Here is a 24426-nt window from a genome sequence, read left to right on the forward strand (position 1 = left end):
ACACACACACACACACACACACACACACACACACACACACACACACACACACACGCACTAAACCTAGCCTCTCAACACACACTCATCCATCCAACCACACACACACACACACACACACACACACACACACACACACACACACACACACGTACACTCGTGTATATTATCAGCGGTGCTCAGCTGAGGCTCCAGGCCTGTCCGGTCCCCACGGCGTAGCGGTGACCAGGGGAGGATGAGCTTATCTCGGCCCCCGGCCCCTCCCTCGGCCCCATGCCTTGGCTCTGGGAGCTGGGAGGCAGATGCCATGAAGGCCCCCAGTGTCGCGTGTTTCTGTGGCCAAAGCGTATAGCGTTTAATGCTTAAGGGACAAGCTTTTGAACCAGACAGTCCATCTTGCCTGTGTGTTTGTGTGTAAGTGAGGGTGTTTGTGCAGGCCACACAGCATATGGAGGTAAAGACTTTTACTATGTCCAACTCCCTCTGGCCCACCTTGACCAGATCAGGGCATTTGGTACGCACATGCCACTCATTGACACATGAACTGGCTTCAGTCCCCTGGTGATAATAAAAGGGACTGAATTATTAACAGGTGGAGTGTCATTTCAGGATCATTTAGTTCCTTTCAATTCATTGTAATGTGATGTAAAATCATTTGATGAAGATGAGCATTATGAAACCGGATGAGATTAATCAGATGATGCTGATGGAGAGAGTGAGGGCACTTTTCAAACCTCAGTTGCACAATTTGTTTAACTGATTTCAGATAAAGTCATTTCTCTCCTAAGCCGCTGAGCGAATCGACTCACATCCACAGCATATTCTCACAGGCACATTGCATCATAATTTCCATTCACAACTAACTATTTTCCCATTGAAACAGAGAGCATCTCATTGGATGACAAAAGTGAGAACAGGTGTTTTTGAAGGCGCAGCTCAAAAACTCCAAATGAATATTAAAGAGATGAGGTTAACAGCTTCGAAAAGCTCCTTTCGTCTCAGCGAATTATGTTAAGTGTTCACAAAACATTGGTCTAAATATAGAGCTGCAACGCGCCGCAGATTAGCTTCTACAGTGATGGGTCTATAAGACGCCAGCAGAGAGCTGTCTACCCTTCTTTGACTGGCACTGCTTTGAACCCCAGCGCTCAAATTCACTCCACAGTGGATACATATCTGTTAGTGTGTGTGTGTGTATGTGTGTGTGTGTGTGTGTGTGTGTGTGTGTGTGTGTGTGTGTCTATTAGCCTGGTTTTGTATCATCGTTCATGAGCCAATCGTGATTGAGTTTTCTGTATTCGAAAAAAATTGTGTTCAAATGTTGGCTTGAAATCTCTGACGTAAGGCATACAGGGCACTGCAGTAGAATAAAAAAATGACGCTAACAGAGGTTATTTATGAGCATGACATTACCTTCCTCTTGGCTGTTCAAAGGCATTAAAGAAAGACTAAAATGTACGCTTGTGGGGCTAACTATGTAATACAGACTTGGAATCCCCGAAAATATCGAAGGGTTCGACTCCTGTTTTAGAGAAAGCATCCATTCTCTAATATTGAAGTCTTGCCTTTGATGTTTAATCACACATGCGCATGTCTACCACTCACACAGGCACAATACATTTGCTGAGATAAAGTGACTGCAGTGTATGACCCATTTTGCAGAGGAAGGGTTTTTTGCTTTCATAATGATGGGGAGTGAGTGTGTTTGAATGCCCAACCAGTGACTTACACCGGGATGATGCAGCACGACAGGCTTTTCCATTTTAAAAGGAAGTGCAAGGCTGGTTTCTGGTAAAAATGCTATTGTCACACGTCCAGTCATAATGCCGTTAGCTATACTCTCCGGGGGTAACCAGCAAGCAAGTACTTAAAGTACTCACAAGTGGCATGTAAAGAGGGAGCATTATCTTGAGATTAAATTTCAAAAATGTAGTTCAAGGGGTATGTTTTCAAACATATTTCATGTTCCTTAAGTGTGGCGACAAGCTTCGAATACTCCTGAACATGCTCCTCAAGCAGTTAATAATCATTGTTTCACGGTGTTGGAGTAGTGAGGCGGAGATAATGTTTTGTGTCGAGATAACGCTTTGCCTTATTCCTGACGCCTCCTGTTAACGCACAAGACAAATGGAATGGGCGCATCGCCTTGGAGCCATCCAAATGAGGGTGTCTGCCGTGAAGTGAAGTGAAGGAGCAGGAGGAGGAGGAGGAGGAGGAGGAGGAGGAGGAGGAGGAGGAAGAAGAAAAGGGGGGGCAAGTGCCACAAAAATCAGGGAGCGGCTGCTCGACCCTTGCGGCGCATCACGGCAGCAGTCAAGTGAATGTGAAAACAAGAGAAAGCTTTGCCGAATATTGATTTAATGCTGGAGTCTGAACAGGGGAAGATGCGCGGTCCAAATTACATGCGCTCTATTTCCCACCCATACAGAACCTTGAGTTTCACTGCCTCCTCACTCCAGAGAACCAAGGAGAGACCGAGGGGGGATGCTCTTCTATGTGCTTTCGCCCTCTGTGAAGTCTAACTGTGTGGAAAAACCTATATGGAAATATAAAACAGAGTATAGAACAGCATTAGTATGTAAATGATATCATGCTACCTTTGTTTCTATTCAAGTTAAAGAGAATATTAGAAGATGTTTTCCCTATTACCTCCCATCACAGCACCTTTAGGATGTACCCTTTCCTTTCAATTAGTTTCCTGTCTCCTAAATAATAAATTAGCTTAGACCTTGTGAGAATCAAAAATTGATTGTAGAGGTTGGTTTTGGTCGTAGAACGACTAACTACAGTATGGGAGGAAAGCACCAGGACAACTTGAAGTCAAATTACTTCAGAAATTGAAAATAAATGCATTTCTCTCAAAGTGTCATTTCAGTGTCAAAAAGTGGTGGTAAAATGACTTCATCCTAATCCTTGCATTTGAGTCATGACGATTCCTTTGTTAAGAAGATTCTTGGTATTGATACAATTTGTGATTTACCTGCATTGGGGCCTTGAGCAGCATATAATCCGGAAAGACAATGCAACAAATCAGACTATATGACCCACACATTATAGTATAAAGTATAAAGTAATGTTATTTAAATTGTGTATGTCATTGAAGTTGTATGTCTGTTACACCACGTTTAAAATCAGACAGGCTTTAATGTGTGTTTGTGGGGTAACAATAATTCAAAGTAAAGCACAAAAAAATCAGTGCAATATCGGACAATGAAACAAGAAGTTTATCTGAACTTGCTCAATAATGGATACAGTTCACATGAGAGATAAAATAGCATAATCATCTGGAAAATTCATCAAACTGCCATATACAGATAACGCTCACTTTCTTTATAATAGATCACTTTTTAGTTGTCATTTTTACTTTTCGTCATAATGGTGAAAACGTCGAGATCAAATTATACCTCATTTAGATTAAAGTGCCCACATCTCCAAGTTGACAGCAACTCAAAATGTGATGTGTAGACTCACCAGACATTTTCATTAATTTCCCCTTACTTAGTCTTAGAGAGGAAACGTGCATCTCCCTGCGGTGGCTTCCGTGTAACTCGTGGGGGTAGATGACAAAAAACAGATCTTCAGAACAATTTGTTACTTACTGCCCCCCGCCTAACCCCCCCTGTTGAAAATTATGAACAGTGAGCCACACTCACATTCTTGCGCACAGAAAAATGAGGAGGTCCGCTCCTGTCCTGAGCCAATAGCGTACAGAGCTGTTTTATCTTACTTATCCCCAACTGGCCAATGGCGCGCCTCTCCTCTGCTCACATGACGTCTTTCTGTGCGCTCCCTCTCCTCTCAACCCTCAATCCCGGCGAGTGAAGGCATCACTGAAGACTTGACACCGGCGGAATCGGACGTCCACTGTCCTCGGCAGATTTAACCAGGTGTTATCGAATGCAAACTTTATCGCCATCAGATGAAGATGACCAGCCTGTCGCTGACAGTGAGCCCACTACGCTGGAAGAACAGACTTTTTTCCGTCTCCAAACGACCGGAGAGTCACGAAGCGAGACAATAACGCCCAGAAGTTACTGAAATGAATCGTAAGTAGGCGACGTACTATATTTGTATTGTTCGTATCTGTTATTTACTGCTACAATTTACGAAATAAGTCGTTTTGGTTATTATCTAGTCATATTTTTAGTTTTAAATTCGTGACTGCATGTGGCACTTGTGCTGTGTGCTTTCTGATTTGTTTGTCTAGGCTACATTTAAAGGTGAATTAAACATTTGTAACGGTTTGTAGGCTTTTATTGCTAAACAAATGTGACTTCACTTGATGCTTGAGTCTTCTAAAAGTTCATTTGTACAGTCGACATTCTGTGTGCGTCTCATTGAATGTTCTCATTGTATATGTGTGGCTGTCTTCGCGCAGCGCCATAGCATGGAATATAGATAAAAAGCACACGGTACACCCGCTGACCCGAGGCAGGCAGGCTGTGCAACCGGTTCACACGGCTCAATGAGGACAATTAGGGGTGGACAAGAGAAAAGAGGAAAATGGAGTACTTGAAGCACACTGAAACGGGGCTGCACAAGGCAGGATAAGGGTGGATCTTCAATAACCTTTTGTGGCATATCCAATGCAGGATATGACAAAAAGTAATTTAAGTTTAGACACAGGTCATGCACATAGCAGAAGCTGAAATGCATTTTTCTGTATTTTTTATCTTTAGTTCTCCCTTCTCACACATTTATGTCAAATTCCAGTACATTTAAAAGACAAGCAATGAGGTCAGTTAGTTTGCTGAACCCTTTTATTGATTGAAAATTAGGGGATAGTGGGGTCAAGGCAGTAGAAAGTGGGGTTGCTGCAAAATCTGGGTACATTTTGGAACCATTGCAGAAAAGGTACCCACTGATTTTCCGTGATTTCTGCACAATCAGAGGGAAAGAGCGGGGACCGGGGCCATTTGATGTTTTGAAAGACTTCAGATGGCTTTAATTAGGACCTATAAAATCTGTCTGCTCCATTCTCTGAGGCGGCGCTCTGGAGGGGTGAGAAGGGAGGGGAGCTTGGAAAAAAAAGAAAATTAAAAAAAAGAAAACCGATACAGAAAGTCACTTCAGCAAAGGATTGTCTAATGAAATTTTTATAACCTCCCTTTTTCTTCTTGTTGCTCCCTCCCTCTCCTTGATGCTGGTGGTATGTAGGCAGCCCTCTTATTCCCTCTTTGTCTGGCTGCTGTGTTATCTACACCACCCTCAACCTAACTACCACCTACAGTCAGCCCTAACCCAGACACCTGAAGGTTAGACATAATGATCAAGAGAAGTTTCAGTCAGTCTGGAGCACAGCCAGTTGTTTGAGGTTTTCTTCTTCTTCTCCTCTTTTATTAACCTCATCCTGGCCTAGCTGACACAGCCCATTCCTCTGCCTCTTTCTCTCTCTCCATCCACAATCAAGACATGCTATATTGTTTATACGTGTGCGTGTTTGGGGGGGTTGGGGGGTACAGGGTTGCAGTTTCATTGCTACTGCTTCCGTTGCTGCCACTGTGTAGCCTATGGATCTCGGATGGAGTGTGGATGACTCACACAGCTGCAATACACACACTTATGAGGAAACATCAAAGTGTGTGTGTGTGTGTGTGTGTGTGTGTGTGTGTGTGTGTGTGTGTGTGTGTGTGTGTGTGTGTGTGTGTGTGTGTGTCAAGCGTCTGCAAGAATAGTTATGGCCATGTTGCCCGTAGTTTTTTCATTTTTTCTCTACATTGTTAAATTAGCTGCGATTTTACTTGGCTTATTTTTAAAAGGCTACATTATTTGTTACATTGCATATCACTGGTGAGATTTCTCTGTCCTACATACAGGAGGTTCTGAAGCTTGATCTGTTCCCTGTTTTAAGTTATTCCATTGTGACAACATTAAACCTTAATCTCAAAATTCCCAACAATTAGGATCAATGCAATAATCATCCCATTATTAACGAATGCGATCTTTTGAACTTCAAAAGTACATTTGATTTATAATTTCTGCTCAAAGATTCCATTGTTACTGTACCGGAGATTTTAAAAGAGGCCGTCAGACGCTGTCTGACGCATCTCGTCTCTATCTGTGTAGGCGGCATTGACTTGGGGCTTAAGCTGATATGGCTTCTGAAGTAGTGAAAGGATAGAGAAAACACTAATTAGAGGTAGGAGTTTGTAAAATGCTTAAATATGTGAATTTCTTTGATGGAAAATTCCTCTTTAGGAGTGTCTTCCGAGGAGTACGTGCCTTTGTTTCCTCGTTGTGTGTTGGTTAGGGATTACATCATTTGGCTGCTGCTGGGTTAGCTAGATAAGAAAGCTAGCTTGCGTTTATAAAAAAAAATGTTTTTTGGAGTTGAGTCTTTGTGTGACATATTTCCTTCACAATACAGTGAGATTCAAGCAAGTTTAGTTGTATTTAATGTTTTGTCTCAGTTTCTTGTAGAAATAGCCAAATTATTTTGAATTTGTTTTTGCCAATGATGACCATTTTTGATAAACTTGTTTGTTAGAAGATTATGCCCTAACAGTTGGAATGGGCTCTTTCTGTTCCCCTTAACCATGTAATCTTCTCAGAAATAATGTTTGAATAACAAGTGTTTTAAAATTTGCACAGAGCTTCAACCAAATTTCTGCAACTTGTTTGTTTGTGTTTTCTGTGTATCACAGATTGAGGATGTCCCCTCATCTGCCACCACCCTTTGAAGGGGGAAGTAATAAAAAGCTCAATGGGTGCAACAAGCTGTTCTTCCCTCCTACACTTTGAGGTTTTCTACCTGGAGATGAATAGGAGGCCCCTCCATAACGAAAGAGGAGAAGACAACATTTTATTGAAGGCTGAGGATGTGGGGGGATGCACCATAGCTTATAGACACTTGGTGTGAAATAGTCGTTGGCGTAGTTGTATTAGTTTATAGGAGAGCCCGGTGTTCTGATTTTAGAACCAGAATTATTACAATTTGGGGTTATTTGAAATCATTATTTCCTAAATCACTAATCTGTGTACAAAGTTGACTTCAAATTATGTCAATATATTAAGGTTTAAGTAGGTCGAAAGGTTGTTATGTAAACATGAACAAATTGTCCAGTGAAATCCCGCTTGAAGTGAAATACTGTCTTTATAGCGTGCTAATACAACATCCATGATAATGACATTGGACAATCACAAAGCCACCGATTAGGATTTACGGTAACCAGATTTATGCGTGAAGGAGTGAAGTCATGGTCAGGAATGTAAATGGTGGAGTCATTCAATTACCTCCATGCCCTTCCCTGGGAAAAGTCCCCAGCCGTGAAGAGGTTAATTGTTTTTGAATCTCCAACCGAGGGAAGAAAACGGGCGAACGGGAGGGATAATTGAGCCGCTGATAGTTGAGTGGATTATGGATTACTGCGCCTTTCCAAAGGAGTAAAGAAAAAAGAGCTGACCGAGAGAAGAAGAAGAGGAGGGAAGGAAGGTGTGTGAAAAGCTCAGGTTGTGCAATGCAGCCGCAGGGGTCATCTGGCCTTCTTAGGAAGATGGAGAACTCCAATCCTGTTTAGCCCACGAGGTGACCCTTGACCCTTGACCCTTTGCATGCTCCTCCCTGCTCCAGGTGCAAGACCTCACTGCTGGCAGCTCACTCACAGACACACACTGCAAGCTTATTTTTCACACACTCTGCAAGCACTGGGGGGAAACGCCATATAAAAGCAAAGATCCTCAACATTTTCACCCCCCTGGTTTTTTTCTTCATGCCATTCTATTGTCGGGGGGTTAAAGATCCAGGCCTGCTTGGTGGGTGTGGGGGAGCGTGGCAATCAAGACCCCCCTTTATTCTTCTTTTGAAATATGTTCTCGGAAAGAAAATGGATGACTGTTTTTAAACAGGAGGAAAAAAGATTATCTGACATTTGAATTGGTGCAATAATCCCAGGAGTGTTAATCAGAGGGATGTCATGTATAATTACTATAATGTTTGATAACATAACAGAGACTCACCTCAGGCTATTAGGGAAAGTTTCCCGATGCCATTAATGCGCGTTAATACAATTCAAGAAAACCCGGATGCAACGAGCCCTCTGCATGGCCCACTGGTTAAAGCACTGTAAGGTTAATGAACCAATTTACATACTTTCTGCTGCCATCTGGGTGGAGTGAGGAGGCAGATGCTTCCTACTCTGTACTGTCGCTGGGAGCTGTTCAACACAGAGGAATGTGTCAGGTCCACAGCGGTCGATGAGCACATTTAACATTTAGCCTGTGGTCAAAAACAATCATGAATGAACATAAAATCGATGCTGCTGAAAGGTTCTGCTGAAATACAGTTAGCATCAACCAGACAGTTTTTGTAGCATGTAAATATTCCAGTTAACCATGTTGCACTTGGGAATAAATGAGTGCATGTTCAGTGTGGTTGGTATTTCACTATTGTCATTCATAAAAGGTGAGACCTAGGAGTGGATCATATGGTTACCCTTCCCCATTAAAAAAATAATAATAGAAAATTGGAAATATCTGTGCTCTAAGCAATGATAAACTTGACAGGGGTGATCTACAAGAATAGCCATAGACGGTGCTGGAGACTGGGGCAAATGGAGGATAAGTGTCAGTCCACCTCTCTGCCATCTTAATTGGGGTTATCACATTACAAATAGAGCATTTTCGATTCGCTCTTTTAGCGGTGGAACACAATGATATAAGTTAGCAATCAATAAAGCTGCATGAAAGCAAAGGGATATACTTTAAAACATCTAAAGCTCTGGCTGGCATGGCCATCATCTCCCCCTGTCTGTTGGAATCAGATAAGGGAGTGGGGCCTTGCAGGAAAGGTTGTTTGGCCCAGGGCTGCTCGACTTGACGGGTATCCCTCCTATTGGGACCCGTGGCAGACTGATTTCATCTGAAAATGGGGGCAAAACCAAAACGTTTTTGCATCTCTGTGATCCTGTACATGTGGTAGAACAGCTGAAGGGATAGATGCGTAAAATGGAGCATAATATGTAATCCCCCGCAGTGTGTATAGGCAGAAATGTGCAGCTACTGCGCTAACCCCTCTGTTGTCCTCCATGGATGATGGCTTTTACCTCATGCTTCACTTACTTGATTTAAAGGAAGAAAAAAAAATCACCCAGGTTTTGGTTTGACAATGTGTCGTAGCTGGTGCGAGTGTTGGTCTCAGATTAGCTCTTTGTGCTGTGACGAGAGGAACAACGCGGTGGGGGAATGGGGGGTCAGGGATGGGGGAACAATACCGCTGCGATCACAGTTGAAAGAAATCATTTGCACATTTTTATGAAAGCTCTATTTGTCCGGTTGGATAGTTCTATCAAAGCCTAACAGCCACCTTGGAAGGTGATTTAAATGACTGGGTGAGCGACAAAGCCGGCATCGTGTCGGGTTATAGTCAAGTCTCAGCTGAATATTCTCCAGGTAAAAGCAGATAATGCACTCTTGAGTTTTTCTTTCTCCGTCTTAAAGCATTCTAATTTCTACAGATGGCTCTGAGCTGACACCACTGCTGCCAGAGCTTCTGTTCTCAGCGCTAAGCTTGTACAACATTAAAGTGAAGATAAAAAGACATCATTGCTACTATTTTTCCTGCAAGTTTATCCCTCGAAAAGCTGCAAAAAGGACCATGTTGTTGTTCCTCTAAAAGTATAAGCCGTATTTGTTTTCTTCTCATAACTGCTCTATTTTCCTTTTTGTTTTGGAAAAGCACTGTTTTTTTTGTTCTTTTAAAACTTTACATACAGTACCAGGATGGTAAATGTGCATAGAATGACAGTTCAGGTAAGTGCACAGAACATGTCGTAAGAGTATAATATAAGATTTCTCTTGTTGAAACCTGCTGTCAATTGGCAGTAAAGACAACCGTAGAAAAACTGGTTTCTGCCCATATTAGCTTTTGTTTTCAGTTTCAGAACCCCCTACAATATTTCCTGGTGACTCACTTCTTTCCGAGCCATTTATGCTTGAAAACTTCCTTAGGATGAACTTAACATATTCTGGGTTTTATTGTCGGCGAGGGACCATTGGGCATAATGAAGTTCTGTTTCCCAGCTTGAGTTTGGGAGGCTCATGATTACAAATGCTTCTCTCATTGTCTCCCATCATCTCCTGCCTAATTGAAGACAATATAACGAGACAATAGGTTCTCGCTCATCATTCTGCATCAATGGCATGCTCTATGGAACGTGCCAGTCTGTTAAAAGCGCGGTGTTGGTGGTAGGGGGGGGTGTGTGTCTGTATGGTTGCTTGAATGCACTCAGGCTTGTTTAATTTGGTCCAAGAAGATGGACAATTAAAGAACAGCTCCCGGCGGGCTGTTCATTTTGGTCAGCTTCCCCACTTCATGGCAGCCCGCCCTTGTAAACTCTCCTGGACGTGTCTGGGTCATGCGTAAGGGGGTTGGGGTTTGTAGGCGGCAAAGGGGATTGGGCGGGGGTCTGGCTCTGGAGAGGTTGTCTCGGATGATTAGGACAGCAGGGAAGAGTCCCTCAGTGCCTGGCCTCCTTCACCTCCCTAATATGTTCTGAATAATTCCCCCTCCGCTGTGGGTTGTTGTGGTTTTTTTTTTTTTTTTTGAGTTGGCGGGGTGGAGGGGGGGGATTATGTCTGGCCTTGGTTTAGGAGTGTTTGTCATCTGCCCCCTCGAGGTCTGCACCGTTTCCTTTGTTTGAGTGTCAGGCATTGGTACAATGTCAAATCACACAATGTGCCTATGCAATCAGGGCATCTCGGGTTATGAACTGACACCGGAATTCATGTCGGGATTTTTAGTGTTGGGATAAAATTTTATTCATACACTTTAACAATGTTTTTTTCTTTTGTGTATTCGTGCTTATCTTCTATTCTAACACCAAATCACCAAATACACGGATCAAAATCTAGTTCAAATGTATATAAAATATTTATATTAATATATACAAGTGTATCGGTATTGTACAGTTTACCTTCAATCAAAGCGTGATACTTGTCTTACCAGTTTAAATATAGAAGCCTATTTCTGGTGCCCCAAATGTGTTTCTGTGGTCTTACACAGTGCATCTCTTTATGACATTTGGAAGAAAGATTCATTCATCTCCACACAATGGCTCACAAAGAGAGCCTTGAGCCATGGCCAAATATCACAAGTTAAATTGAATTCAAATAAAACTGTTTTGCTACACACTGAGGAGGCAAAAGCTCCCTATGACTGAATTTTTTTTTGGAAGATTTAGGCGTTGTGGGAGAAATGGCTGCTGTGGCTTTGCATTCAAGCCACTCGGCCATTTGGAGCACCAGGAAATTACATACATTCCTATTCCCTGTGACAAAACAATCCCAAATCTAGCCTCCTACTATTTCTTCACAGTTGCATATACAATTCCAATGTTAATTACTTAGCTTTAAATTGTGAAATTGAATGTGGTCGTAACCATTCAAAAAATAAAATAAAAATGTGGCCCTAAATCCAAAGCAAAATTCAAGGTTTCTTTTAAAGCTTGCCTGTAATTACATAATCTGGTGTCAAAATAGAGTAGTGTTAGTGTTTTTAAATGATCTATAGTCAAATCATTTTACAAATAATTGTGGGAGAAATAGAAACACAAACACATATCCACACCGAGACAAAGCCTCTACAGTTAAACCATATTTCTAAAAAGAGGTTGGCAAAGTTCGTATTTCCTGACTCAAATTATGAACTACGGCAACACTATACTTACTCTCACTTACTTACTCTATACTAGTCTCAGCTATTTTCAAGTCAAACGGCTCCTTATTTTGACTCACAAACGTACGCTGCAATGACTAATATTTACGCATCCCTTTGTCTCAATATACAAGTGCTTATAATGTGCCTCTCCAAGGGTGTACCTTTCTTTGCAGATGATTAAACACACTGGGAGATGACACGAAACCAGGTATTTTTAAGCATTTTAGCCTTCACACACTTGTGAGTGGCAGTTTTTGGTGTTTATTGTCGGTTTTTCTTCAGATTCTCACAGTCTTTTTAATAGACAGGGTATGTTTCAAACAATAAAAACAAAAAAATCACAAGTTGTCTTGATTTCAGTTTTTTGACTTTCCAAAACCAAAACCTTTTTTTATTATGAGTTTTTGAAGAGTGTAGATAAACACATCAATGGAATGTTTATGCTTAATCCTTCAATTCACGGTGATCATTTGATTTGACCAATGGAAGTACGTTTAATAGTCCTTTTTTGGGTCTTGTATTATATTGCAGAAGTTGCAATATGTGGTAATAAAAGTTCAATCTTAAATTTAGTTGCATCATTTCCCAAAACCCAGAGTCCTCAAGAGGTGACAAAATTATCAAAGTGAATTGAATTTAGCTGACACAGAAACATCTTTATTGTTTGACATATTTTGAGATGTGGAAGAGGTTTAGGAGGTAAGGTTAAATCACTTGTAAATATATCAGTCTTAGTAAGTCAGCTTTCAAACGGAATCTGACTATTTCTGGTGGCACCAAAAGGCAAATCTGATGTGGATGATGATTGTGTGGGCAGGAAGCCTTGAATGTTTGCATCATGTCTGCCACGTTCACCCCGAGGGCATTCATCCTCCTTGCATACAGAAACACACACACAATAACACACGCAAGCCACAGTTTTTCTTCACAGCGCGGCAGGAGTCTGACTTCATCTGTCCTATTGATTGATGAAGCAGACACAGCGGGTAGTCCGAGAGAAGCAGCAGTCTAGATCAAGGCTGTGTGCTGCATCGCTGGCAGTCACAGCGCACACACTTACAAATACATTTGCGGACGCATTTGTACTTACGCTCAAACACTTTTTTTGCCGTCACTGTCATGTTCTCTCTCTGTCTGTCACGGCAGACACTATAGACACAGGCAGCCCTGAAACACAAGTGTACACGCATGCACACTGAGAGACATGACATGCACAGCAGTCCTGACACACATATAGCTTACAAAGACAACATACAACTCTCACAAGCACAGAGTGAATTAGCACATTTTGGCTGTGCGTATGCCAAAGCTAGGCAAAGTTTTCTATAAACATAATGTTTGTAGATTAGTTGGGGTTAATGATCCAATTACCTTGGCGCTGCCACGGCATCTGTGTGTGCGCACATATTTTTTGGCCAAGGGAAAAGGCTTTGCTCTACTTTGCTGTCTCCCAGACATCCAAATGAGACATGCCCCAGGCCCCATTACAATAGCAGTATTTATGCTATTAGGGAACTGGGTTTGCCGCCCTAGCAGTGGTACCAGAATGAAAAAGCTAAATTTATGTGTTGAAAAACCTCAGTGGGCAGGTCCAGTATTTTCGTTTCATAAATTAGAAATTACAAGTTGTGTACTTTTGCTATTTTTACAACTTGCCTGTTGAAATACCACACACATTTCAAACCATGAAATGTAAAAGCCAAGGAATATATATTTCCTTCTTTTTTTATTTTGTGTTTGTCTTTCACAGCATAAATGAAAATCCAGAATCAAAGTTTTTTCTCTCTTCTCCATCTTTACTTTGGTGTTATAATTAGCCTTCTAGTCGAAACCAAAAATAAACTTCTGCACACATCTTTCTTCAGTTTCTTGGTATGATGCAGTCAGTGGGTTCAAAAAGGGTGTAGTCCCTCCAAACCCAACCCCTCCTCCCCACAAACACACTCTGAGAAGCCCCTCTCATGTAGTGCTGAATGGACAGAAAAATACAGGAATGAAAGAATGAATGAAAAATGACTGTAAGACCCCTATTTTTCCCCCCAAATGACCTACTCCCCCCTTCTAAGTTTTTTTCTCCTATAACTCCCTCCTATCTTTCGTTCCCTCCCTTCCTCTCCGCTGGCGTTCCTGTCAAGGCATGCCTCCGTCCCCGCCAACCAGCATCGTCCGGGGCAAGGCGAGGGGGCAAAAAGAGAGGAGGGGGAGTAGGGCAAACAAAGGATCACTGTTGCTGCCTCGCTGGGGTTTTGCGGAGGGTGGACACCAGGCTGGGGGGGTGTGGTACAGACGGAGCAAGAGTGTGACTGAGGAGGTTTATCATTAAGAATAGAGATTAAAATGAATGGGAGGGGAGCAGGGGAGTCTGTTCTGTTCACAGTAATAAAGAGAACAAGCAGTGCCAGTCATTTTTTCACATGCATCCAGACACACACAGTAGCACACAGTTGCCGCACTCTTACTAACGCTACAGTTAGTGAGTGTGAGTGGCAGAGATAGGGGAGGGGTGGAATGGTTCATTGTTTCCTGGCCATTGTAAAATATTTGCTTAACCCGCGTGCTTTATCTGTGCAGCTGTATGCTACAAATGAGATGGGTGCAAAGTGTGTATTTGTGTCTCGGCGATCACTGCTGTCACAGCTGTTAGCAATTTCATCAGTGCAGCAAGACACCACCTATACACACATATACACACATACCCTGTCAATTTACGAAGCTGTATGGCCACGATAAAACCATTCTACGAGCAGCACATTTATGCCTCAATTTAGCCTCCACAAACAAAAACTGAAGGATGAATTGGACACAGTAACAAACCGATGTACTAAGGCAAACCTGTAAATGGCAATTATTCCGCCATATAGGAACACATTTATTATTCTATGGCTCCTATTTGCCATTGGTTTCCTAGCCAGTGCTCTCTGACCCCAACCTGAACCTCCTATTTACATTGAGGAATCTTGTTCAACGTTGCAAATACAACACTGGTGTTTGTTGCTCGGCATTGCTCAGTCTTTTTAGGTTGGATTTTAAAGTAGTTACCCAACACATGGGGTGAAAAAAACTTGGTCTGAAAGATAATTGATTTTAACAGCAATAACTGGAATCCCACAAGGTACATTTCTATGAATGGAGTAATATATATATATATTTTTTTTATGTGGCGCTGATAAAGATATCTTCATTTTTAACCGATTCTTAATGGTTCTTTTCTTATCCATTAAAGGAGCTGGCAGAGGAAGAAACGGAATGAACGCTAGCAGTGTTAGCCTTCACCACAGAGGAAAGGAAGGAAAGCAGAAGACAAAATGGAGAAAAGACAAAAGTGATGAAAGAGAGGTAAGAGCTCAGTTTTTCCGGGGGTTATGCATTGTCTTGTGTGTGTCTGTCTTCTGTTGCCCTTCCACCTTATTGCAGTCAGCTGGGTTGGGTTTGCTGTATTCATGCATGTGTGTATGGATTACATCTTTAAATGGGAATGAATGGTTAGTTTTTTGTGTTTCCCTGACATTGAGCCATAGCCACCTGGTGAAGAACAACCATCCTGGCTGAGTCATCTGTATCCTCAACTTCTCTTTTGTCTGTCTTGTGTAGTTTCTAATTAAGTTCCCTTTGATATTAAATAGGCAATATACACAACTTTGCTGAATAATTTGAATTTTTTCATTGGCCAAACCCCCTGCATACAAACTCTGACTATGGTATAACAGATAAAAGTCGATCACTGTTTACCTCTAAACACAGAGAATCCATTTTGTGTTTTTTTTTTTCAGCATCCATTACAATTTTAAAAAAAAATCAAATATGTCCGGGATGCAGGGAGTTTAAAAAGCACTGAGGGGAACAGCATTGCCACAAGGCATAACAGAGGATTGAAACTGGGCAAGGAGCCACAGTATTGTTTTATCTGTGTTTCAGGGGTTCCCAAAGCGAGCAGTCTCCCAGAGAGTCATCTCCTAACTCTCTCTGTGTGAGCCTGAAAGCAGCAGTAAATCATGTCTATCATGGCCAGAATGGTTGCCACCGTACACAAATAGGAAGATGGTTAAAGAGGAGAGGCGGTGTGAGAAAAGAAAATTGTGTTTTTCTCAGTTCTTGTCATCCTCTCTTCTAATGAGACTCTCTTCAAAATCAGACTTTCTAATAGTTCCACTTTTTTCCACCATGATACAATAAAAAAGGGAATGCATGCATGGGCATTTAGGATTTACATTCAATATGTTTACTGTTACATTGGCTGTTATTTAATTCAATCTGTGGCACAAAATAATACTTATGGCCTTGCTGTCATGCCCTGCCAGTCCAAATGTCCTTTTCCTACAACTTCTGTTGTGCAATATGAGCTGTATCTCACAATGACATTCTGTAAAAGACAGAACAAATTAAATTCAGTTTTGTTCAGTTGGGCTCAACTCATTTCATATCATCTGAGGCCAGTCAAACTACATCTCTCTTCTAGCTGTTCCTGTCTTTCACTTTGACTCACTTATATTCAGTCTTCCTGAGCCAAACAATTTTCTTTTTTTCCTAATATTTCAAAACTTCAGTTCTCTATGGTACTGAGACTGTTGTTGTTGAGACTGGTGCTCTTATCTTTTTATTTGTTCATAACAACCAATCAAATTGCCAGCATTTTAACAACCAGGGGATGATGATGATATGATAAAAGAGATGTTCAGGGTTGAAGGGGTTCAGGGAGATGGTTTGAAAAAAAAAAATCAACCCTCCAAGGGATTTACAAAGGCAAACATTTTTTTTCAATGTAATGGCTGAAATTCCCCACATTTCAAAAATCTCTGTCCAAATCACCCCAGTTTGACAAGACAAAACAGTTTTTTAATATAGGTGAGTTTTGAACTTGTTTGAGGTAGAACTGCCTTCTTCTTTCGTCATTCTTTTGATCGATGTGCTATCAACCAACAGGGATTAACAGAGTCACAAGTTGTACAGCTACACACAACCCTTATTGTGTTTGGAACTGCTCAAATGATGCAAACGTACTCTGGGGAAAAATGAAAGGAAAAAGATGGAGGATGTTGTAAGCAAGTATCAAGACATGCCACTGCTCTTTCTTCTCCCCCGTTCTTCCTCTCAAGTGTGTCTGCCCTTTGCTCCAGGGGAAAAAAGGTCTTTCAGGAGCAGCCTAGAACCAATGTGATACACTTTTAGTGTCCATTTGTGTAAACAGAGGTGGGGTGACAAGGCTGAAGCCACACGATGTGTCACACGGTTTCATATTTCAAAAAACCCATATGAAGAAATGACAGGCAAATGAGTCACTCCGTCAACTCATATTGATTCACTGCAGGACTGCAGGGACAGAGCGAGTAATTGGCAGTTTCACGCTCACACAAAACTACCCGCAAATTATGCTGATGGTTTACAATGATGAGGGTTGGAGAAAACACACTAGTTGGGGAACAGGCATTAAAGCCTGATGGACAAGTGTTGAAAATGGTAACATTTGTGTCCACACAAAGGAAAGCATAGAACAACAGAGTGCTCCTCTATCAAAGACTTTTCCCCCTCAGCAAAGACACCCACCAACCTCCAGAGGATTAAAGATTAAACGAGAGCTTTCATTGAGTTTGAAGCCACAACAATTTCAAAATGGATGGATGGATGGATGGATGGATGGATGGAACAATTGAAGGATGGATGGATAAAGGATGGATGGGCATGACGGGGTAGAGATGGGGAAATTAAAACAGAAAAAGAGGGTGGTTGGCAGCCGTAAATTCAGAAACTGTAGGAATCAATGAGAAAGGGGAAAGAAATGTTGGTGGAGAAGATTGGAGGACAACTATAGAACTGGAGAAATATGAAGTAAACTGAGAAATCAGGGTGAGGGCCAATAGAGCAATGCCTTAAATCACTTTATTAGATTGCTGTGATGCATTGGATGGCGGAAGTATGGCCCCTAAATGTTTACTAAATGAGGCCTCTAAATTCTCTCTGCTTCCCCCTCGAGTCTTTTTTTATTTATTGCTATGAGCATTTCACGAAAGGTCTATGTTTAAAATGTCTTTAATGTTATTTTGCTTAAAATTGAAGTTAAGAATGAGAATACAGTGAGAGGGAAAGTTCTGTACTTTATTGAACCCCTTAGAGTTGCCTAGCTTTGGCTGGGAAATGAAGGTAAATGGGGAAGGACAGAAAGGGGATTAAGAGGAAAAATCTAAAAGACAGAGAGTGAAGAGTAAAAATATAAGTCATTTATGAGCGATTGCTGGAAATCCCTCATTGAAATAAAGGAAAGAATATACTCGGAATATAGAGTTTTTATTGAATCGGCACTACGACTGTATAAATATCTACACTTACCCAATGAGCGTAATGCAGAACTCCGTAAAACAGGAAAAGTAATGCTTGCCCTCATTGGAAAAGAAAACATTTTCGTTTCATAAACTGCTTGTCAAAGGGACCCTGCCCAGACCCCTAAGCCTAAAGTAAGCAGTCACTAACCATTAATATCAATATCTTATGAAATGTTTGGGAGCATGAGTTATAAAAGAAAAATTCCCTTTCAAAATGAAAGCCTTTAACTACATCCAGATATTTTATATTTGGCTAACCAGATGTCTAGAGATGTGACAGATGCATTTGTGGGTAGATGGAAAAAATAACATTTTTCACCAACAAAGGAAAAATGTTTTCTATCCTTTAATGTTTGAGTACATAACCTCTCAAACTAATTGAAATGACAATAACAATGCCATATAGTCACAAGTAACACAATTTTAATATAGTAAATCATAATTATTTTATTTGTAAACTTTACTGTCCACTTTCATTGGAGCTGTATTCACCAAGCCCACACATGTTGTGGTTTCCATCTAGTCACCCTATGTGCTCTATCTGAAAAATAATAATAATTTTAACTCCAGGCATTGTGATTTTTGTTTTCCAAAATGTAAATTCCAGAGCCAATTTTTATCTTTTATCAGTGACTTATTCTGAGTTCATGAGCCGTGCGCACAACTTTTGCTTATTTTGATAGCAGGGGCAATGAGGTGTATTGTGTCTCAACTTGCCACGCTACAGGAGCTGTATAACGGTTGCCTTTTTTATGCTGAGTGTTACCAGTGGATGAGAGAATGAAAAGGAGTCAAAGGCAGCCTCCTAAGCTTTCCATAATGCGTCCCGAGAGGAGACAAAGGCCTGCATTCACTGCTGGGTGTCGATAAGACCTATCATTAGTCTGCCATTGGAGGTATTACTGTCACACACAAACACACATATACACACACATTCATCTACACAGAATGCAGTATAGTATTTATTTCTGCCCCCATTCACTTTTTCAACAGACATTCGCATACATTTGTGTGTGCGTGCCAGAGGAGTGAAAGACGCAGCCAGGCTCAACTTGAATCAAATGAAAGCAGAGAAGTGGACTCCCCGCTGCTTTCCCATCACAGTAGAATTCACTCAGCCTCACACGGCTGTGTCATCCACACTCAGCTGTACCCACTTTGTTTTAGATAACGATAAAGAATGCACACAACCCTGAATTGATGTTTAAATGCACACCTCTGCTGGCCTTTATTATTAAGAATAATAAGTTTCCTTCTTAAAAGCAATCAATAAACTTTAATGGTGTTACCTGTTGTATGTTTAATGTCATATTTTAGTAAGAGTGATGGTGGTTTATTCCCTAGAAAAATACATTATATTTGCTCAATCATTGTCAAGATGACTGGCGGCTTTTTACACTTTTTTTGTGTTATATCCTATTTATTTAATTGAATTTTATGCTAGAAGTGTTTGTTTGTGTTTGTAATGTTTTGTGCAGTGAAGCATACCAGCAGACTGACAAAATGTACACACAGAAGTTAAAAGGCCAAAGGAAGCTGCCAGCTGTCTTGATGATGGAACTCCTTGTAATAATACCAATGTCTCGGAATTAATGTGATATCGACTTATTGATGACAAAACGCTACACATCGTGCTTTGTACTTAAGAAGACAGGCGTAATATTAGGTGCAAAAGAAGGAGGATTGTTGGGTTTTCTATAAGGGTTTTTGTAAGTGGGTTTGTCTGTGTGCGCACACTCACAGGAGGACGACGGCACTGCTGTCTGGGTCCTAAGTAGATGATGGACCATAGCTCGTATTCCCATTCCCTCTCATTAGCTTAGCCCCAGAGAATATATGAGGTTACTTACCTTCCCTTGCTCTTCCGGCCAAACGCCAAGCGTCGGCTCAGGGTCATTAGCCTCGCAGCTTGTAACAAATGGCCTTCGATAGCATCTCCACTAAAATACAACAGAAGCAGATTAACCCCTTGATCCTTGGTGGATATCGTTTTGAAAAGATTAGGAAGGAAACAGTGACAGGGTGATGGCCATTTTGTTTATTTTTAGCCGCGTCCATCTTAAATTAGCTCTTTTGGGATGGTGCTTTAATGTTTCCTCCTTAGTGAAGGCTAGGAATCTCTCCACACCTCAACTAATGTTTAATCGAAAAAAACAAAGACAGATAAGTTGGCAGAGAATCAAAGCCAAGGGAGGATGTATCTGGCAGATAGCTGCTGTGGTCCTGCTTGTAGACTCTATCTCTTTGTGTCTTTATTTTCTCAACCACTATGCTGCCCTCTCGTACTGCCAGCATGATTAAAGATAATGAAAAGAACAGTGCAGTCACAACAACCTACTCCCTCGAGTAGACGCCTTTTTTATTACAATGTATGTGTGTGTGTGCGCACAAGTACCTGGCTTTATACAGATTTTGATATTATTGGTATTTCATACCACCTATTTTGATATGGCTAATCACTCACCCACTTTGGTATAACTTCCTTCAGATTTTGTTATCAAAAGAACCTCGGCAGGAACTGTAAAAGTCTGGGATCATTCATAGGTCTTAGGGTACAGGAGGAGATAATCCTAGAGTAAATGATATCAAGTACATTTGTCTTCGTAACCTCAGTTAAAATAACTTCAGAGAGTACTGAATAGGTTTATTTCCATCTAAGGTCAATGTGTTCACCAAAAAGTACTTTCCATAAGGCTTCGGTGAGGTTTGTGGCCTGTTGATGGGGGGGTGGCTCAGATGTCTGTTTTGGGCAGGAAAGACACGCCCAGAGGATGGATATAATTAAGACTAGTGACTTTCTTTTCTTTTTTTTGAGTAAGGAGGGTGTTTGGGTAACTGCTCTGGGTGGTCTAGCTCTACATGCCTGTGCTAGTTTTATTACAAACAGGCACAATATTGTAAGAACAGACATATACAGACAAAGCACAAAGATCAGTATATGTTCAGACATAAAAGGTACAAATGCAAACAGACATGTCACTTGTTTCCGTGTCTGATAGCACAGCAGACAAAAACAAAGAACTGATCAAAGCAGTGGGAAGACATTTACAAAAAACAACAGTTAGAGAATTGTAATTTAACATCAGTCTATTTATCTAGATTGCTTAATATTGGTATCTTACAGATTCATGCTGGTCTTTATGTAAAAAAAAAATATATATATATATGTATATGTATAGGGTTTCCGTTTTTATGTGCACATATTAAGCTCTAAGACAAATCTGACATTGACTACTCTACTGAATATCTTACATGTCAATCCTGGCTGGCTCAGTGAAATTGTTTTTTCATTAATAACTTCTTACTTCACTTACTTACTTACTTACTTACTAACTTATTTACTTACCTACTTACTTACCCTTTAACGAACCAAAGAATACATTTTGAAGGTACATGATTTTGATGGAAATATGAATATGCAGCATCAAATATTATTTGGACAGCATACTGTCTTTTATCAATGTAAAATTAAGTATGTCTAACTACCTTACACACATTGATTCTGACAACTTTCAAAACAAATGTAATTTATATAAGGCTTCCTTTATTTTGTGGAAAAAGAACAAAACTGTAGGCCATTCAATCCTCAAACTAAGGCTTTTCAAACAATCCTGATTAATACAATCTTATAGTTAACACATAAACACCATGTGTACCATCGAACCCACAAACATCTGTTCATTTGCAACTTCTTTTTTTCCATTCACATGAAGTGGCTCATTTAGCCGGCAGAGAAAACACAGATCTTTTATTGTTGCATCTTGTTTTGAGGGGGCCTAAAAACGCGGGTGGCCCCTTTTTTTTGTTTCCTTTTTTTTAATGTTCTGAGCAGCACATGGATCTGTTAATGAGTGTATGAATTGGTGACTCCGTGCCGGGACCCTAATGACTGAGGTCCCCTCCCTTGGTTCAGCAAGTCTGCTTACTGGAGCAGAGAAAGGGAGTGATGGGAGTTTGAGAGAGCAAAAACAATGAGAGACAAATGAAGAAGTAGGAGAGAAATTATGCAGGACGTGGTTATAAAACCTAGTAGTTGTAGGAAGCTACATACAAAAGCAGTAGCTGAAGGATACGTTTCCTCTGCAAGACAGAAATAGTCGGTGGCATATTCTGGCAGATGCAGGCAATTGAACAGAGTGGGACTTAAGAAAGAGAAACAAGGGGCGCAGTTCTTAAGCAGCATAAAAGGTTTAATTTCTCCTTCAACTGTGGCGAGCAGCTTTCCTGTGCCGCACTGTTTCACTGTATTTAACATCAAAGTGAGGTATTAACAATTGAGGCAATTTTTCATCTGGCCAAGGTCAATCATTGTTCTTTCTCTGAGTGTTGAAAGGAATTCAGAGGAACAATATTTCACTGTTAGCAAACCACCTTTAAACAGCCCTGATGAAAGCATAACATATTACTACAGCAAATAAAATGTCAAGGTTGAAGTTGGCGTTAGACTCAGACACACAAAAATGTGTAGTTTAGGATCATCAAACTGGTCCTGGATCACATCAAAGGTTTAAGACTCTCCTATTTACAATGTTTACACAAACCAAAAATAAAACTGGTTAGAACATACGTAGATGCTTAAACAGCAAATGTAGACTTTGCGAAGGACAAAATGTTTCTTGATGCAAAGATGACTATGACAGCCTTCTTGAAACTACGAATTATACTGAAAGACATAAATAAGGGCCAAAGTAGTTACCAAAGTGATGAATGTCTCTTTTATAGTAATTTGAATGTGCTTATTGACTACAAATGAACCTACAGCTTTCAGAATACACAGTTGCCCTCATTATAACACAACAGGAGACAAAAGGGCACTTGAATCAAACAAAACATCAGGGGAGACTAACTATGATGGAAAAACAGTCATATATTTTAATGCTGCTAGTAATGATAATAACGATAAACCTGAAAATAATCACCATCTGCAGCCCTGTTTGATTTCTCCCTCTCCAATTTATCTTTTCTTTTGCTAGGGTGAGAAAAGTTGCAGTACAAGTGCAGTCAAATAACACACAGACCTCATACACATAGAACATGTTTTATCCTTCTATAATACTTATAATACCTTTTTATTTTGACGTCTCATTGAAAGGAAGTCAATAACATGAGTCTGTTAGCTAATTATGTTTGTATATTCAATATATTTCAGTTAAGATGAATACCATCTGGTCAACTTCAGATGTGTTATTCTGAAACTCTTTTTGATAATTCATTCTGTCTCAGTGCACATCACTCCCAGCCATGCTGTGGGCATGTCAAACACAGCAGTTATTTTTATTTAGGCTAGGGAACCAAGCACAAGTGCATAAGTGACATTTCAGCTTTATCAGAAGAGACATAAAAGCCTACGCAACATGCAATCACTGGCATCTTTTATCTCAATCTGTTTTTACAAATTGGCTTCAAAGGCTCATTCCAGTTGTTTTTGTTAGAGCGTCTCTTGTTCTTGGGCATCACAATATTTGGCTTTCATCCACTCAGCCTAGGTCCTAACGTTTTTTTTATTATAAGAAGAATCATGTGATAATGTACACACACAGCGTCTGCTTGTCATTGTTTCTCAAGACCACCCAGAGTGTAAATAGGAATTTGGTTGTGAGTCGGCTTGTTGTACATATGACATAAAAGTGCAGACTTATTACAGCTAATACGTTTCACACATCAGTCAGTTCTGTTGAATAATTTAAGTGCACATCAAAGAGTGTATGACATTTTAATAACATGGTTTACCAAAAACACCTGAATTTATCCTGTTCTTTCTTCTTCTCTGTTTGTTTTCTGTCCAGGTCCAGACATGAAGGAGACATGCATTCAAACACACACATGCAGCGGCACTAACAATCTGTCTGCGGTCCCCCACCACCCTGCCTCACACGAACATGCCTGTTACGGTAAGAATCATAGACCACCGAGTCAGGGGAAAAGTAAGTCTGAATATGAGGGAAAAAAATCATTATCCAACGCTATTCTCTCCTCTTCGTAATTTAAAGACAAATTGGCTATTGACTTGTATTCCAAAATGCTCTGAATTGAGTTATAAAAAAATATATAGCTGATTAGTATTTAACTTGTAAAAAGGACTATATTAGACTAAAAAATGGATGTCTTATTTTGGAACAAATCTTTATTTATGCAAAGCTATTTTGTGTGTGTGTGTGTGTGTGTGTGTGTGTGTGTGTGTGTGTGTGTGTGTGTGTGTGTGTGTGTGTGTGTGTGTGTGTGTGTGTGTGTGTGTGTGTGTGTGTGTGTGTGTGTGTGTGTGTGTGTGTGTGTGTGTGTGTGTGTGTGTGTGTGTGTGTGTGTGTGTGTGTGTGTGTGTGTGTGTGTGTGTGTGTGTGTGTGTGTGTGTGTACAAAGCATGCTTCATATTTTTTTTCTATTTCAGTCAAAACCAATCCTGAGTCAAATCAAGTTTAACGGCCACACCACATATCCCACAAACCCCCATATCCAACCCCCCTG

General features: G+C 40.7%; 1 long non-coding RNA gene across 3 annotated transcripts; it reads left to right on the forward strand.

Annotated features, from left to right (window-relative positions):
- Positions 1-3835: 3835 nt before the first annotated feature.
- Positions 3836-23864, forward strand: LOC134869930 (uncharacterized). Of its 3 annotated transcripts, none has more exons than XR_010166475.1 (3): positions 3836-4043; positions 14874-14986; positions 23751-23864. It is a non-coding gene; the product is annotated as an uncharacterized LOC134869930 (long non-coding RNA). The 3 variants fall into 3 exon arrangements; XR_010166476.1 differs by lacking the exon at positions 23751-23864 and adding an exon at positions 18958-19377; XR_010166474.1 differs by lacking the exon at positions 23751-23864 and adding an exon at positions 15566-15676.
- Positions 23865-24426: the final 562 nt, after the last annotated feature.

This window comes from Eleginops maclovinus, chromosome 9, assembly GCF_036324505.1.
Source record: "Eleginops maclovinus isolate JMC-PN-2008 ecotype Puerto Natales chromosome 9, JC_Emac_rtc_rv5, whole genome shotgun sequence".
NCBI lineage: Eukaryota > Metazoa > Chordata > Actinopteri > Perciformes > Eleginopidae > Eleginops > Eleginops maclovinus.